Source organism: Erinaceus europaeus, chromosome 18 (assembly GCF_950295315.1).
Source record: "Erinaceus europaeus chromosome 18, mEriEur2.1, whole genome shotgun sequence".
In the NCBI taxonomy this organism is placed as follows: domain Eukaryota; kingdom Metazoa; phylum Chordata; class Mammalia; order Eulipotyphla; family Erinaceidae; genus Erinaceus; species Erinaceus europaeus.
Window position 1 is genome coordinate 63,110,018 of NC_080179.1, and position 18,906 is coordinate 63,128,923.

Consider the following 18,906-nt stretch of genomic DNA (forward strand, 5'->3'; position numbering starts at 1 on the left):
AGAGAAAGGAGGGAGGGAGAGAGGGAGAGAGGGAGGGAGGGAGAGAGGGAGAGAGAGAGAGAGAGAGAGAGAGAGAGAGACAAAGACAGACACTGATTTTTCCAAAAGATCTCAGGGAAGGAATCTGGGGGCCAGGCGGAGGCATACCTAGTTAAGTATTCCCATTACAGTGCACAAGGACTCAGGTTCAAGCCCCTGGTTCCCACCCACAGGGGGGAAACTTCACTACTGGTAAAGCAGGACTGCGCGTGTCTCTCTGTATCTCTACCTCTCTATCTCCTCCTCCCCTCTCAATTTCTCTCTTTCTCTATCCAATAATAAATAAACATTTATATTTTTTTTAAAAAGAGAGAAAAGTAAAGACTTTACATATAGGTTTAATGAAAGTACAAAGATGATTCAGAACACAAAACAATACCAGTTTTTTAAATTTTATTTTATTTTACTTTTGAGTGAGATGAAGACAGAGACAGAAAGACACAGACACAGAGAGAAACACCACAGCACTGTTCAGCTCTGGCTTATGGTGGTGCAGGGGATTGAACCTGGGACTTCAGAGCCCCAGGCATGAGAGTCTCTTTGCATAACCATTATGCAATCTACCCCCCCCCAAGGATACCATTTTTAAGGTTCAATATGCCTCAGGCGTTTTACCAAGTACCTTACTTAGAATATTAACTTTTAATTCTCTCAGCAACCCAATGAGACACATGATAATCCCCAAACTTTACAAATGAGGTTACAGACATTAAAAATGGAGTGTGAAGATCAAAGGTGTTTCTCAAGATGATATTGAAACATAGCTTTAACTGACATCAAAGTCAATTTTCTTATACTATTTTACCTTCTCATCACATACAAAACAATTGAAGGGTTCCTCATCCAAAGGAACCGAAAAGTGTTTTAATGACTGAACTCTAAGAAGGGAAGAGTTATTGAATAAACTCCCAATTTTCTAAATAGAGAGTTCACAAGCTCTCATATTTTCAGTAAGTTTGCACTCAGTGTTGGAAACAGCAGCAAACGACAAGAAGCTTACCTTGATTTAGAAAAAAATTAATTTGAGCTGTCAAGTACATCAATGGAGAGAGTAGGCGCAATGCAAACGTGTAAATACAGGTTAATATAACATTACATACAGTTCTAAATGACACTGAGGTAAGAAAGGACACTATGCTTGTCAGGCCCATTTGAATCATTCTTCAGTAAGTGAAGAATAAATGATACTGGGAACTCACCATCTTTACCCAAGCAAAGCTACTTCTCAACACCGACAGAAGAGATATTTCAAATAGTTCAAGATCACCCCTGACTAGTCCTTGACACAGTCAGTTACTACATGAACTTTACAAATCCGTACAAGAGTATATATGTGCATTTCCTCATTTTGTCTACCTGCACATTATTATCCTACTTCAAACCTTAAACAACCCATCTAAGAAGGTTTTTGTTTTTGTTTTTTTAATTGATTCTTTCCTTCCTGTTTCCTCTTCTATCAAATTATGGTTGAGTTTGTCAAGTGGCATGCATTCCCTTTAGGGGCAGACCTTTCCCATGACTTACTTGAGCTGATGTCACTGCCCATAGCTGAGTGCTTTCATTCTCAGTTTGTTACTATCCCATTATGTGTGGTCTTAGCTCTTTATTTACACTGAATTTTGTGGGACAGGACAATATGGACCCAAAAATGTACCCATCAAGTTTTTGATATAAAATAAAGCCAAACGCCCCAAGAGCAGTGGCTTTGTGGTATCAGCACTGAGCCCCAGTTAAGAACCTTTTTGGCAATAAGATAATAATGATAGGGGGTTGGGCGGTAGCGCAGTGGCAGTGGGTTAAGCACACATAGCATGGCACAAAGCGCAAGGACCAGTGTAAGGATCCCAGTTAGAGCCCCTGGCTCGCCACCTGCAGGGGAGTGAAGCAGGTCTACAGGTGTCTATCTTTCTCTCCCCCTCTCTGTCTTACCCTCCACTCTCCATTTCTCTCTGTCCTATCCAACAACGAACGCTATCAACAACAACAATAATAACCACAACAAGGCTACAACAATAAGGGGAATAAAAGGGGGAAAAAATGGCCTCCAGGAGCAGTGGATTCATGGTGCACGCACTGAGCCCCAGCAATAACCCTGGAGGCAAAACAAACAAACAAAAAAAAAGGATAATAATGACAATAATAAAATAAAGCCAAATGTTATTGTATACTTGTGGAGATAAAAGGTAAATTTCATACAATATGAAATGTTAGTTCCTAGAGTTGACAAAATTGCTCACCTAGGTAATTTGTATTGTTTTGTGGGTGACTCAAGTTTGAGTCTGGTCCCCATTATACTAGAGGAAACTTTAGTGCAGAGAGCTCTCTCTCTCTCTCTCTCTCTCTCTCTCTCTCTCTCTCTCTGCCTTTTTGTCTATCTCCTTCCATCTGAAAAACTTAGCCTGGGGTGGTAAGGCCCTGCAACAATTAAAAATATATGCACAAAATAAATAAATAAGTAAAAGGATAATTTTCATGGTTGGCCTAGATTCAGGGTATGGGGGTTGGGGGGGTACTTTCATTGCTTAAATTGGAGAACTGTAATAGTTATAATTGGGAATTACCATGGGTGATAATTTCATTAAAATTATATTTTAAGTAAGTAAGATTTTGTTCTATGTAACCTCGGGCCAACAAAAGAATCGTACCTATATGGTGAAACCAAACTCTCTTCTCTTAATAGTGATAACAGAGAGGTTATTAAATTACAATATAAAAATATAAATATAAATATAAAAATATGCATTTAAGAAAAGGTTGATTTCTTGACATTGAGTGGTGTTCAACACTGGAATTATTTATTTACAAGGTTGTTTTTTTTAGTGCAGCAATTCTGTAAAAATATTTAATGACATTCAAAAAGAAACACATTTTTCTGCATTTGTTTTGGAGAAAAAAACAAAATAATTGCTAGCAAATATGGTCTGTTTAATTTGTAAAAGCAAAACTTTGCTCCGACTTCAGAACCAGATTAATATTCTAGAAAGACAATACCTACTTCAGGATTTCATAAAGCAGAGGAGAGAGTTTTACTAGCTTGTCTGACACTGAGATGTTCTCAAAATATCTGAGAAATATGACCACATGTGATAAGAAGGCTGTTGTGTTCTGCCATCCCAGAACTCAACTGAGGAAAACAAAGTTTTCAGTGGGTAGCATGGGGCTGCCTTCTGTCCTATTAATCTACAAATTCTCAAATTACAGATCTGCTGTAGTTTTCTGACACATCTGCTTTGCAATGTAAAATAGTGTTTTCTTTAGTAAGAATTCTTCAAAAAGCCCTTAGGCTCCTCGCCTTTGTTTGCACAGCCTGAGAGTTTTCATTTAAAGTTTTCACACTGTTTCTGAAATTCTCCATTTTGGTTTCCAAAATAGTTAGGCCAAGACTATAAACCTCTGTTTTGGCTTCACATTTTAACTACATAAAAAAGAGTTGCTGAAAAAAAACATGCAGAGAAATTCTTAAGATTTTGATCAATGAGACCGGTGACCAGCCTTGTTTGTTCTCCCTCCATTTGCTGTCCAAAATATGGAAAAATGAAAAGCAGAGTTTTATATAATCCTTATTTCCAGCATGAAAAATTGACAATACTATGAAATTAGGAGAGTCAGGTAAATTCCACTGTTGCTTATTCTGTGGCAATTCCGAAAACCCAGTATTAGGGAAGATATGTATAAACAGTGAAGCGCTTACAGAAACATAAGTCACTTTTTCTTATTGATCATAATAACAACGTTGATACTTAATGTTAGCTCTGCAGAAACAAGATAATGTACATATTTCTCAATCAAAAATTCACAAACTTCAATATGCCCAAAGTCCAGATCACAATTCTTTAGGATATATCATCAACTCAATTAATTAAAAAAGGAAAAATCGACTGGGTGGGAGGACCAGCTGATAGCTCATACAGTGGAGAACACACCTTACCATCCTTGGGGATCCATGTTCAAGTCTCTGGACACCAGAGGGAGCACAAGTATGAGGGGAGATTCATGATTCGTGGACCTTTGTTGTGGTATCTCTCCTTCTCTCCTACCCACTTATTATTTATTTATCTATTTCTTTTTGATAGAAACAGAGGAGTAAAATGGCAGAAGAGTGAAAGAGACCACAACAGTAGAACTTCCTTCAATGTAGTGGGGGCAGGATCAACCTGGGCTGTGCCCTTGTCAAAGCAGCACAGTATCCAAAGGAACAATTTTACTGGTCCTCTTAACCCTATTAAAAAAAAAAAAAAGGTGGGGGAGGTAGTGGCACAATTGGTTGAGCACGTGTGTTACACTGTGCAAGGACCCAGGTTCGAGCCCCCAGTCCCCACCTGCAGGGGGAAAGCTTTGCAAGTGGTGAAGCAGGAGTACAGGTGTTTTTCTGTCACACTCCTCCATGCTAATTTCTGGCTGCCTCTATCCAATAAATAAATAAAGATAATAACAAAAATTTTAAACAAAAGAGTGGTAGAGTAAGAGTGGTAGGCAGAATCTTTGAGGCACTAAGCCCCAGTAATATATTTGGTAACATATTTATAATAGTAACTGGATTTTTTTTTTTTTGAGGTTTCCCATGGAAACATACGTATTTGATCTTATTGGGTTGTTGAAAAAGTCATAATATATTTTTTCTTTGTAAAAAATGTGTCATTAGTTTTCTGACAAGGCAATATAGCCATAATGAAGAAATTTATCATTTTATTTATTATTATTATTATTTTATTGCCACCAGGGTTATATCAATCAGACTCAGTGCCAGCACTACAAATCCACTGCTCCCAGCAGTCTTTTTTCTGGCTCCTTCCTTCCTTCCTCCCTTCTCCCCTCCCCCTTCCTTCCTTCTTGCTTCTTTTTTTCCTCCCTTGCTTCTGTCCTTGTTTTTATTTGACAGGACAGAGAAAAATTGAGAGGGGAGGGGAGATAGATCATGAGAGAGAAAGATAGACACCTTCAGGCCTGTTTCACCGGTGGTGAAGCACACCCCTGTAGGTGAGGAGCTGGGGCTTGAATCGGGGTCCTTGAGCAAAGCAGTATGTGTGCACTTAACCTGGTGTGCCACCGCCTGGCCCCCAAAATTTAAACTTTTTTTTTTATAATAAAATGGAACTAAAAAGGCACATCTTGACAAACATATGCCAGTTCCAGGCCTTGATAACCTGAGCATTTATCTCATTATCTGAAGTAGTGTTTCCTATGCAAAGCTCCCTGATAAAGTCCCTTGGGAATGCACAGTCAGTGATAAGGGGTGTCACTTTAAAAAAAAAATTAGAGACAGAGAAATTGAGAGGAGAGGGGGAGATTGAGAGGGAGTGAGACAGACACCTGCAGCCCTGCTTCACCACTTGTGAAACTTCCCCCTGCAGAGGAGGGAGCAGGGGCTTGAACCTGGATCCTTGCTTATCGTAATGTGACTGACTGCTTAACCGGGTGTGCTACCGACTGGCCCCTGGGGTGCCTGCCACCTTTTATGTCATTGTGTTTTTATAAAATATTCCTACATGATTCAACTTACTGGAAGCAAGGATAATCTAATATCATTATCACAGGCATTCCCTCACTCTAATCATGTATGTAGGATGGTGTCCTTGATATTCTAAAGTGATGGACAATGACTGTAACACAAGCATCGTACTACAAGCTAACTTGGAGGCTAAAGAAAGTCTGAATAACCCTCTGGGAGTTATTCAATAACTTTCTGGGAGATAACCAGAATTTTAGGGTGGAAAATAAAATATTTTGAGCCTATAGCTATTTCTTTAAAATAACTTTTTATTCTACTTTTTTTTTAAGGACTGTATTCAATTTTACTATCACAATATTTTCTTTTTTTTTTTTTTTTTTTACTTTTCTAGCTTTGTGTGTCATGCATACACAGGGTCTAGCTTCAAGACCCATCATCATCTAGAACACAGGAGGAACCTGTGGTGCTGTGGTGGTATTTTTCCCCCTTCTACTCTTTTTCTTTCCTCATCTGAATGAAAATGTGGCCTAGAATAGTGAAATTGTGCATGTGTGAGGATCCAACTCAGAAAATAAAACTAAATGAAGTTTAAGTCTTTTATTTTTACAACATTACTAGGACATCCTCACTTTCATTCAACACTTCTATTTACTTATTTATTTATTTTTGTCAATTTTCTGATCAAGAAGAAAGTACTAGGAATCAAGAGTTTTTTCATGGGAGTAAAGTACTAGGAATCAAGAGTTGTTTCATGGGATGAGTATATAAAAGAGACTATTAAAGAGTTTGGGTTCTAAACAGAGGGGGGGAAAAAATCCCAAGGTCTATCTTTATACTATTTGTGTGATTATAGGCAGAAAATTCCATTGTCTATGTCCAGGTTTTTTTCAACTATAAGCAGAGAATTATCTCTTACTACTGTTAAAAGAATAAAATATCAAAATTTGTATAATATGCTTAACACAATGCAGAGTCAGAACAGTAAGTGGAAAGGTTAGTTACTGTGGTTAGCTCTACATTCTCATGAGAGTGTGAGGAGGCATGTTGTAAATTCTTCAGTGTTTTGACGTTTTTAAAAAATATTTATTGATTTATTCCCTTTTGTTGTCCTTGTTGTTTCAGTGTTGTTGATTATGTTGTTGTTGTTGGATAGGACAGAGAGAAATGAAGAGAGGAGGGGAAGACAGAGAGGGGGGAGAGAAAGACAGACACCCGCAGATCTGCTTCACTGCCTGTGAAGCAACTCCCCTGCAGGTGGGGAGCCGGGGGCTCAAACCGGGATCCTTATGCTGGTCCTTGTGCTTTGTGCCATGTGCTCTTAACCCACTGCACTAATGCCTGACTCCCATGTTTTGACTTCTTAACTGCAACTTGTACAAATGTCTGGATATGGGGGGTGGGATTGTGGTGCACTGGGTTGATCATACATGTTGCCCCATGCAAGAGTCAAGTTCAAATCTCTTTTCCCCACCTGCAAGGGGGATGGGGAACCTCACAATAGTAAAGCAAGGCTGTAAGAGTCTTTCTTTCTCTATCTCACCCTCCTTTCTTAGTTTTTCTCTGGCCTATAAAAGAAAAAAGAAAAACGGGAAGAAAAGGGAAGGGAAGGGAAGGGAAGGGAAGGGAAGGGAAGGGAAGGGAAGGGAAGGGAAGGGAAGGGAAGGGAAGGGAAGGGAAGGGAAGGGAAGGGAAGGGAAGGGAAGGGAAGGGAAGGGAGTGACTACAGAGAGTTGTGGATTCTTCATGCAGGCACTGAGCCCCAGTGGCAGAAAGAAAGATGAAAAGAAAAGAAAAGAAAAGAAAAGGGAAGGAAAGAAAGTGAGAGAGAGGAAGGAAAGAAGGAAGGATGAAAGGAAGGGAGGGAGAATAGGAGAGAGAAAAAAACAAAAGGGGAAAAGGTAGGTAAATAGGTTTGGGTATGTAAAATTCCTTAATTCTGCTAGGCTTACCATTATGATAGTTATATGATCTAGCATATGACAACACAAACTCCTTCTAGCTAATCTCCAGCTCCCTGTGGTCCAGTATTACCTCCCTTTTCATGTGCCCATTGCATCAGAGTTTTGTATGCAATATGCTTTCTTAAAATGCACAATAAAATCTTCAATATACTCTAAATTCTTCAACACAGCATAGCCTCCATTTCCAAAAATCTCATACATAAATGAGTCTTAACCCAAGGCCTTAGAGCATATTTTTTTTTCTTAGATGATATTTCTATTTTGGTATGCTACCACTTCAGCGTATGTGTTCTTTTATCCTTTTTTTTTTCCTCCAGGGTTATCACTGGGGCTCAAATCCACTGCTCCATTTTTTCCATTTTATTTTTATTTATGTATTATTGGATAGGACAGAAAGATATTGAGAGAAGAAGGGGAGATAGAGAGGGAGAAAGATAGATACATGTAGACATGCTTTGCCCCTTGTGAAGTGTCCCGCCCTTCAGGTGGGGAGCCAGGGGCTTGAACCTGGAACATTGTGTAGGTCATTGTGCTTAGTACTTTGTGCACTTACCTGGATGCATCCTGCCTAGCCTCCTGAAATCTTAACCTTTAATGTTAAAGGTGATCAGCAGTAGTACTTTTGCAAAGGGAGTGCACTCTGAGAGTGAAAACTTCATAAAAGATATCAATGCGATTTTAAAAAAATTTTCTTATTAGTGATTTAATAACGATTAACAAGACTGTAAGATAACAGGGGTACAATTTCATACAGTTCTTACCAACAGAGTCCCATGTCCTAACCCCTCCATTGGAAGCTTCCCTGTTCTTTTTTTTTTCTATTTTTTGTAAAGATTTAGTTATTTAATAATTTTATTTTATTTCTTTATTGGGAGATTAATGGTTTACAGTTAACAGTAAAACACAACTGTTTGTACGTGTATAACATTTCCACATAACAATACAGCCCCCACTAGGTCCTCCTCTGCCACAGGTTTCAGGACCTGAACTCTCCACTCCACAGGAAGCTTCCCTATTCTTTATCCCTCTCTGGAAGTATGGACCAAAATTCTTGATGAGTCCGTGTACTTTTCTGAAATGAGATCTTAGAAAACTGTCCGAGTACTTCCATGATGTGAGGAGATAGGAAAGACAGTCATTGAGGAGTCAGGAAGCAGGAAGTGATGAGAAACCAAATCTGCCAGGACCATGATAATCAACTTCCCAACCTCCACAAATATGAAAAAATAAGTTTCTGTTGTTTAGTAAGTATCATCCCATGGTATTATATTACAGCCACCGGAACAGGTGACAGTATGCTATTAATATTGAAAAACTAAGTTTTGTTGACTACTGATTACTTGACAAGCCCAGAGGCTTTTTTTTTTAATATTTTTATTTTTATTTATTTATTCCCTTTTGTTGCCCTTGTTGTTTTATTGTTGTAGTTATTATTGTTGTTGTCACTGTTGGATAGGACAGAGAAAAATGGAGAGAGGAAGGGAAGACAGAGAGGAGGAGAGAAAGATAGACACCTGCAGACCTGCTTCACCGCCTGTGAAGCAACTCCCCTGCAGGTGGGGAGCCGGGGTTCGAACCGGGATCCTTATGCCGGAACTTGTGCTTTGCGCCACCTGCGCTTAACCCGCTGCGCTACAGCCCGACTCCCTCCAGAGGCTTTTTTGTACGGAAGGAATAAGTTAAGATAGTCCATCATCTATGCTCCACCTGAGGAAGATGGGTCCTCAACTTGGGGTAGCTTGGAATGTTCCTACTCATGACCACAGAATGTGAGCTCAGATCTAGAGGGATGCAGAGGTCACACAGGCTCCTAAGCTGAATATGGGCCCCAGATCAGATCAAATCGATTGGGGTTTACAGCCAACAATATTTATACACCTTTCCCATATTTGGGAGCTATTCTCTTTCCTGATACAGCTTTTTGGTCCTTTTTCCAGCCATGACATCATCTCCCCAGACAAAAACTTGGATCCACCTGCATATCAGGTTTCAGGCTCAGGGGAAAAAAAAAAACAAACAGAAAAACTAGTCTAGTCACGGGCCCTTTGAAATATAACTAAAATAGGCCTACTAGCTACAAAATGGAGGGCCCACCCAACTCTTCATCTGCACTATTCCAGCCTTTAGGTTCATGATTAGTCAACAGTTTGTTTGGCTTTATATGTTAACTCTCTTTTCAGCCACCAAGTTCCAGATGCTACCATGATGCTAACCAGACCTCGCTGGACAGACAAGCCCACCAATGTGTCCTGGAGCTCTGATTCCCCAGAACCCAGCCACACTAGGGAATGAGAAAGGCAGGCTGGGAGTATGGATCAACCTGTCAACACCCATGTTCATTGGGGAAGCAATTACAGAAGCCAGACCTTCCACCTTCTGCATCCCACAATGATGACCTTGGGTCCATACTCCCAGAGGTTTAAAGAATAGGAAAGCTATCAAGGGAGGGGATGGGATACGGAGTTCTGATGGTGGGAACTGTGTGGAGTTGTACCCCTCTTATCCTATGGTTTTGTCAGTGTTTCCTTTTTATAAATAATAATTAAAAACAAGATAGTCCATCAGAAAAGGAAGATTTGGTTAGTAAAGTTACAACTTACAAAGCTCTAAAATAAAGACAGTTTGTTATTGTGGCCCAGGAGGTAGTACAGACAATGAAGTGTTAGACCCTAAAGTATGAGATTCCGGGTTCAGTCCCTGGCATTGGCTGTGCCAAAGCAATGATCTGGTTTATTCTCATTCTCTTTTTTTCTATCTCATAAATCAATAAGTCTTAATAAAAAGATAGCTTATTGAATTGTTCCCTGGTCACAAATGAACGAAAAGGGTTTAGATGTTTGTTGTTTGTTATCTTTCTTTAGATGAACACAGCTCATGAACATCTAGAGTAAGTCCTGATGTTTGCTTTCTTTTGCTGCCATTTCAAAGGCTGATAAGTGTGAGTTACGCCTTTCACTGTACTATTAAACAAAATTGGCCGGCCACCATTTAGTCTCTCTTTGAGAAAGTCACAGTGTTGACGCGCAAGCTGTACAGTCATATAGAAATGTCAGCAGGGGTTCTCAATGTGCAGAGTGCAGAGCCGGCTGCCCCGCTGGAGTCTGACTCCAGGCTGCTCTGCTTTTTTCACTTCTCATATATATATTTTTAAATAGTTTGTCTCTCTTCTCCCTTCTTGTCAAGCTGTCAGTCAACTGTCATTTCTTACTGCTGTCAGTGAGCCTGCCTTTATCACACCCCTAATTCCATGCTGTTAATCTGCTGTCGACTGAAAAATCAGATAGTCCAGACCTCTGAAATTGTATTACTTACAAGAAGTGGGAGGTTGAACAGCAGACAGAGATGTTGAGATAAGAGTTCCAGTTCCTGCTGTGTTTATGTCTAGCTGTGCAACTGCCAAAAGACACTTGACTTCTCTGGGCCTTGCACATTAGTATGTGGTCGGGGGAGAATGGGAGGGAAGGAGGGCTCTCAATCAGGCTTGGATTCTAAGACTTTCTCATAGAGAAAATGTAGCACTCTTCTGTGATCTTGCAGCATACAAGGGAATATAACTGACCCCTTAACTGCCAAAGGCAAAGGCAGGTTGAAGTCAACGTTTCTTTTAATCCTTCTCCACTGATTTCACTACTGACCATCTCCTTAAAACTCATTGTCCTTTCAGGAGTTGGGCGGTAGCACAGCGGACAAGCTCAGGTGGTGCAAAGTGCAAGGACTGGCGTAAGGATACGGGTTCTAACCCCGGCTCCCCACCTTCAGGGGAGTCACTTCACAGGCGGTGAAGCAGGTCTGCAGGTGTCTATCTTCCTCTCCCCCTCTGTCTTCCCCTCCTCTCTCCATTTCTCTCTGTCCAATCCAACAACAATGACATCAATAACAACAACAATAAAAAGCAAGGGCAACAAAAGGGAAAATAAACTCCTTCTTTGTTCCAGATGCCAATTTTCTCTTTGTTGATGCCCTGACTCTTTCAAATTTTCTTCATAATTCATTCTTGGGTTTTCTCCCCTCCCCACCTTTCCCCCTCCCCAATCTTACAAGTGCTAAAAATGCCCAAGGCCACTTCAGAGTTAAAGGTCAGGGTGATGATGAGAATCCAGCAACAAGCCTGTGAAGTAGCAGCCTGTGTCCTTGGAACTCACTGAGAAATGTGTTATCCAGTGTGTCAAATGCTACTTCTGTGTTAGTAGGATGTGCACTGAGTACTGACCTTGGATTCAGAGGCAAGAAGGCATTAGAAATCTTAACATAAACAAATCCAGCAGGGTAGCTTTAAAAGAGAACCAGGGGAATAAAATTGAAAGCAACAAGTATAAAGAGCTCTTTGAACAGTGTTTGCTAAGGAAAAGAAAGGAGGCGGTAGCAGAAGAGAGAGATGGACTCAAGAGAGCCCTTTTCCAAAGGTGCAAAAACTATCATTTTGGGAGTATGCTAATATTAATGATCCAGAAGACAAGAAAACTGGTGATGTGGAACAGGGAAAAAGGAAATTTGTTGAGCATTCTTGCCAGTCGTAACAGATGTAATATGATATATGTGATATGTAGTTCCTAGGACAAATACACAAGAAAAGTTATTGAATGATAAAGACTTTAGGTATATAAGAAGAATGGACACTTAAAAAAAAATGGAGACAAGAGTCTTAGAAGGAAGCATGATCACAATTCCATAAAAGCAGAGGGGAAGGTAGAGAGCATGAGCGTAGTAAGATAAATTTGGGTGGTAGCACAGCGGGTTAAGCGCATGTGGCCCAACCAGTGTAAGGATCCCAGTTTTGAGCCCCCGGCTCCCCACTTGCAGCGGAGTCGCTTCACAGGCGGTGAAGCAGGTCTGCAGGTGTCTATCTTTCTCTCCCCCTCTCTGTCTTCCCCATCTCTCTCCATTTCTCTCTGTCCTATCCAACAATGACGACATCAACAACAAGAATAATAATAACTACAACAGCAATAAAAAAGGGCAACAAAAGAGAAAAATTAAATAAAAACAAATAAATGAAATTTTTTAAAAAGGGCACATTTGGGTGACTGGTGACTACAGTGTGTAGACATTTTCATCAGATTGCTTCTATTTTCTTAGTCATGGTCTGAGAGTAAAAACATACTTGTTATTAGAAGTTTCAAGTGAAAGGAGATGCCCGGCTAGTCATCTAGATGAAGGGACATGTGGCATCTTTGCAAGGTGGCTCAAAAGGGTTCCCTCAGAATTCAGGAACTAAGAAGTTAAAGTAGGCGAAGAAGTTGAATGTTTTCCTCCTAATCAAATGTGAATGAGAAGGTCCAAACTGTCTGAGAGCATGTCTAAGATGTAGAATATGAAAGTTAGGCAGGAGGGCAAAAAAAGAAAAATTAGAGTGAAGAAGAACAAAGTAAGGGGGCAGGTGATGACGTACCGGTTAGAGTGTACATCTTGCTATGTGTAAGGAGGTAAGTTCAAGCCCCTCCTCCCCACCTGCTGGGGGAAGTTTCATAAGTAGTGAAGCAGTGCTGAGTCTGTCTCTCTCTCTTTCTCTCTTCCCCTAACTCCTTCTTCCCTCTCAATTTTTCTTGCTATCTAATAAATACTTTTTTTTTGCCTCCAGGGTTATTGCTGGGGCTTGGTGCCTGCACTACGAATCCACTGCTCCTGGAGACCATTTTTTTCCCCTTTTGTTGCCCTTGTGTTTTATGGTTGTTGTGCTTATTATTGCTGTTGTTGTTGATGTTGTTGGTCTTGGATAGAGAAATGGAGAGAGGAGGGGAAAAAACAGAGGGGGAGAGAAATATAGACACCTGCAGACCTGCTTCACTGCTTGTGAAGCTACCCCCCTGCAGGTGGGAAGCTGGGGGCTTGAACCAGGATCCTTATACTCGTCCTTGTGCTTTGTGCCACACGTGCTTAATCCACTGCGGTACCGCTTGACCCCCTAATGAATACATTTAAAAAAAAAGAAAGAAAGTAAAGAGTTGATTCAATTAACAGATGATAGATTTACAAGAGATCAAAAGATCTGAGTCACAGTGTCACAGAGAATAAACCAATCAAGGTCATTATTTATATTAGACCGCTGCTTGGTAGAATTATTTTTCTATTCTCGCGTGTTCTTTAAGAGAGTGGACTATAGTCCTTACTATTCTGCAGCTACAGACTGACAGGGACTCAGAGGTTACATGGGCTCCTGTGCTAAATATGAACAAATGGGCACTAGATCAGATAGCTGGGTAAGCAGTTGTCTTTATATATTTTCTTCAAGTTTGGGAGCTACTCTCTGCCCTAATCCAGCTTGATATCCCTGTTCGCACTCTGACACCATCTTCTCAGACAATATTTTTAGTCTATTTTAGTCTAAAAATATTTAATATTTTTGCATGTCAGCTATTAAGCTCTGGCAAAAATTACTAAAGTTACAGGCCCTTTGCAACAAGTCTAAAAGAGACTTCCTAACTTTTATCCACCCTAAGATCCCTAATTTCATCTGCTCTATTCCTACTTTTCGGTTCCCATTTATTAAACATTTTGTCCTGCTTTATATCTTACTGCCTTTCAGCCACCACACTGCAGATGTTACCATGATTCCACCCTGACTTTCCTGTGCAGACAATCTCACCAATGTGTCCCAGGACCTCACCTTTCCAGAGCCCTACCTCACCAGGGATGGATAGAAACAGGCTGGGGGTATGGATAGACCTGCCAACATCCATGTTCAGTGGAGAAGCAAACATAGAAGCCATATATCCCACGTTTTGTACCCCAAAAAGAATTTTGGTCTATACTTCCAGAGGGGAAGAAGTGTTTGGGGAAGGTGATCAGAAGGCTCTGATCCCCAATTCCACTAGGACTCAGAGACAGAAGAAGAAAAAAGGAAAGACATTTGGGAGTAGTAATATGTATAGGTATGTCATATAAAAAGAAGGAAAATACATATAAAAATGGGCAAATATAGGTAGTTATAGTGATAATAGTCAACCTCTATCTGTAACCTTGGGAGAACTAATGGAGGAAGACAGAGACACAGAACTCTGGTGGTGAGAATGGCATGGAATTATACCCTTAGTATCTCATAATTTTATAAGTACATATTAAATCACTAATAAAATCACTAAAATATATTAAAATCATTAAAAATATCCAGCAGATATAATATTCCACATTATAAAATAATGGGGGTGGAAGACTCAATAATATCAATTAATCTCTTTATTTTTTTAATGATAAAGATAGAAGGAGAGAAAGAAAAACCTGACATCACTCTGGTACATGTGCTGCCAGGGACTGAACTTGAGACCTCATGCTTGAGAGTCCAATGCTTTATCCACTGTGCCACCTCCGGGACCACTATCAATTAACCTTTATTGGTGGTCTATTGGGGGAGTGGTCCCTAGGGGACCCCAGGCCTGGGTTCCCTCTGCAAAGAGGTCATCAGGTGCTTACAGGAAGCCTAAGCGGTAATAAAAGAGCAGTCCCCCCTCCCAGATAAGAGTAGTGCCATTCACCTGACCATATATTCCTTTACTAGCCACCTTGTTCCACATACCAGCAACGGATCTCTCCCCAATATTCCTTATTTGGACTCTTATTTCCTCTATAGGTCCTCTCCCTTTCTGCCCCCTTCCTTCTTTTTCTAAACCATATATAAATCTGTTCTCACTCCAATAAAATTGAGTTGTCTCTCTGAAGCACTCCCGGGGGTCTGTGTCTTCCTCCCCATGCCCATCCCCGTCCCTCGGGTACCTCCCTGGGGACTGTCCACTCCACCCTTGCCTCCAGCAGGCGAGGAGGCGGTGGGGTTTTGCAGACGCAGCCCACAGTCTATTATGTGTCAAACCAGGCTTTCCCTAGGTACTGACCTGCATTAGTCAGTACATCACACCTGTGAGCTGATAAACATAATCATAAACTTTAAGGAACCTGAAGTCAGAACCATCATTCTTGCACAAGTCACAGAGCAAGGAAGTGGCTGGTAGTCATGCCTCAAATACGTGTTTCAGCGACTATAATGCTTATGAGCTTTCCTACCCCAGAATGTTTATGACACACAACAAAATGTTATTTTTCTTAGTACTGTGTGACTAGTACTTTGAGAATGAGGAAACAAAAAGCAAGGAGAGCAAGTATTGAAACACCAGTGCTGCTGATTTTCTATAAACTCTATGAATTCTTTTTTTTTGGGGGGGTCCCCATTCCCTCCGTTGGAAACTGCATTTATTCTCCCAAGGTCACAGATATGGGTTGACCATCATTTCTATATCTATATTTGTATATATTTGCCTATTTTTTCTATGGTCCTGCCTTCTCTTCCTTTATTATTATTTTTTACTTTATTTTTTATTGGGGGATTAATGTTCCACTGTTGACAGCAAACACAACACACACAACATTTCCCAGTCCTCCACATAACAATACAACCCCCAGTAGGTCCACTGCCATCATTTCCCAGATGTCCCAAACCCTCCCCTATGAATTCTTATATATTTTGCTAGAATACAGCTCTTCCCACTCTCTGATAATATCCTCTATATATTAAATTTTATTACAACATACTAGGTCAACCATTTGTCATATCTGTTTTTGTCTTTATGTACGTTCATTTTTGCCATGTCAAATAACAGGTCTATAGAAAGATAAATATTAGAAACTATTATTTTAATCACCTCAGTTATTTTGCCTTTGGAATTATGAAACATTTTTAAAAATCTCAACAAAACAATACTCCTTTAAGACTGCAGGCATTAGGATGATTGTCATTCATGCAAATAATCACTTACTTACACTATATGAGTTTGGGTTGGATAAAGCAAATTACCATTTAAAAATAATTCAAATGACACTCTGGGCTAAGACCATGCTTATAAATGTTATCTTGGCCACAGTATTTCTTAACCTTCTTCCATTTAACTAGATTTATTTATGGTAATACAGTCCAAATTAATAAACCATTCAATTGCCACAGGTGTAGTAAACATATGCTATTGTAGAACTGTATCAGATGCCAATAAACCTCAAAACATATTTTTGTTTGCTTACAATATTGTAAACATATATTATACTTTAATAAGACTATTTATAGCTACAATAAATAAGTGTGCTAGAACTACTTATTCACTTAAAATGTAGTTATTTTATATTTTGTATAAAAGTTTTTAAGATGGAAAAAAAAACTTAAGATTCACGTTTTTCAAAGTATGACTTAAAATACAAGTTATGTTCCAGCTAATCGCAGATCTAAATTCTATTTTCTAAAAGTAGATATTCTTTCATCATACAAAAAAATGTTCACAAATAACTATTATATACATACTGTCTGTCATATGTATACATAGATATGAAGATAAATTACAACCTTACGTTTAGTTAGATTTACAGTTTTAAAAAATGGAAATGAAACATTAGATGCTTTTGAGAAATCATCTATAGTGACAGAGAGTTGAGGCAGTAAGCAGATCAAAAAGTCACAGAGTCGGGAGTGTCAGGAGTCAGGTAGCAGCATGGCGGGTTAAGCGCACGTGGTGCAAAGCGTAAGGACCGGTGTAAGGATCCTGGTTCGAGCCCCCGATTCCCCACCTGCAGGGGGGTTGCTTCAGAAGCAGTGAAGCAGGTCTGCAGGTGTCTATCTTTCTCTCCCCCTCTCTGTCTTCCCCTCCTCTCTCCATTTCTCTCTGTCCTATCCAACAATGATGACATCAACAACAATAACTACAACAACAATAAAAACAAAAAAGACAACAAAAAGGAAATAAATAAATAAATAAATGTTTTTAAAAAGCAGGGAGTCGGGCTGTAGCGCAGCGGGTTAAGCGCAGGTGGCGCAAAGCACAAGGACCGGCATAAGGATCCAGGTTCGAACCCCGGCTCCCCACCTGCAGGGGAGTCGCTTCACAGGCGGTGAAGCAGGTCTGCAGGTGTCTATCTTTCTCTCCTCCTCTCTGTCTTCCCCTCCTCTCTCCATTTCTCTCTGTCCTATCCAACAACGACAACAACAATAATAACTACAACAATAAAACAACAAGGGCAACAAAAGGGAATAAATAAATAAAATAAATATTTTTTAAAAAAAGCAAAGAAAAATTTTTTTAAAAGTCACAGTATCTATACTTTAATCCATTCTGTGATAATAATCAACAGTATGAGTGCAAGTTAGTCTCTGTTTCCTGTGGCCTTCCGCTTTATGAACTACAAAAAAAGAAAGGATTGGAAAAGGTGGTCTAATTTAAATTTTATGACTCACCAAGTTAATTTGATATCTGGATTTTTTTTTTCAATGAAATATTAACTGCCATGTCATGTGAATAAGCCGATAGTAAGGGTATGGAGAAAAATCCCCACAGCAGAATCTGTAAATCCAGAGTACAGCGAAAATACTGACCTTCTATATACCTTACATACATTGTTTCCTGCCTAAAAGCCTGGGGAGGAAACTGCTTTCTCTGAACTCTTCAAAAGGGCACAGTCTGTGACATCATCTGCATGAGGTCCAGTGATGTAGACTTTCTAAGGAGAAACAGTCATGGTGATGGGGGGGGAGCATTTTTGCTAAGTTTAAAATGGAATTCTGTAACTTCCTATAAGCTACATCATCCACTGTGAATTTTGGTGGGTGCGGGCAGCAACAAAAATTGTCCTGAGCAAAAATGACAGTAAGTGCATATGAAACCCGCAAATAATAAACCTATCTCTTTTTGAAGATAACATACATAGCAAAACATAAACCAAACGATGAAAGAAAATAGCATGAGAGTTTAGCGCAGTAGTGGGTTAAGTGCACGTGGAGTGAAGTACAAGGACTGATGTAAAGATCCTGGTTCAAGCCCCTGGCTCCCCACCTGCAGGGGGAGTCTCTTCACAGGCGGTGAAACAGGTCTGCAGGTGTCTATCTTTCTCTCCCCCTCTGTCTTCCCCTGCTCTCTCCATTTATCTCTGTCTTATCTAACAATGATGACATCAACAATAATAATAACTACAACAATAAAAAACAAGGACAACAAAAGGGAAAATAAATATTAAAAAAAATTTAAAAACAGCATTAAAAACTAAAGTAGTCTAAGAAGTGAGATTTAGGGAGTCGGGTGATATCACAGCAGGTTAAGCGCACGTGGCGCAAAGTGCAAGGACCAGTGTAAGGATCTGGGTTAGAGCCCCTGGCTCCCCACCTGCAGGGGCGTGGCTTCACAGGTGGTGATGCAGGTCTGCAGGTGTCTATCTTTCTCTCCCCCTCTCTGTCTTCCCCTCCTCTCTCCATCTCCCTCTGTCCTATCCAACAAGGACGACATCAAGAACAACAATAATAACTACAACAAAAAGCAACAAGGGCAACAAAAAGGAAAAATAAATATTTAAAAAAAGAAGTGAAATTTAATATTAACTGACTTCTAACAGTTACTATTAGACATATAAACCAATGGGTACAGGCTGAATGCAAAAGTTGAGAAACAAAGTTTTCTACAATGAAACAAATAGTGTTAAAAGCCTAGGCAGCTTATTTTA

At 39.9% G+C, this 18,906-nt stretch overlaps 1 protein-coding gene across 17 annotated transcripts in view; it reads right to left on the minus strand.

Moving 5' to 3' along the window:
• Positions 1-18,906, minus strand: part of GTDC1 (glycosyltransferase like domain containing 1) — a 450,095-nt gene that overhangs the window by 220,150 nt on the left and 211,039 nt on the right. The window lies entirely within an intron of this gene.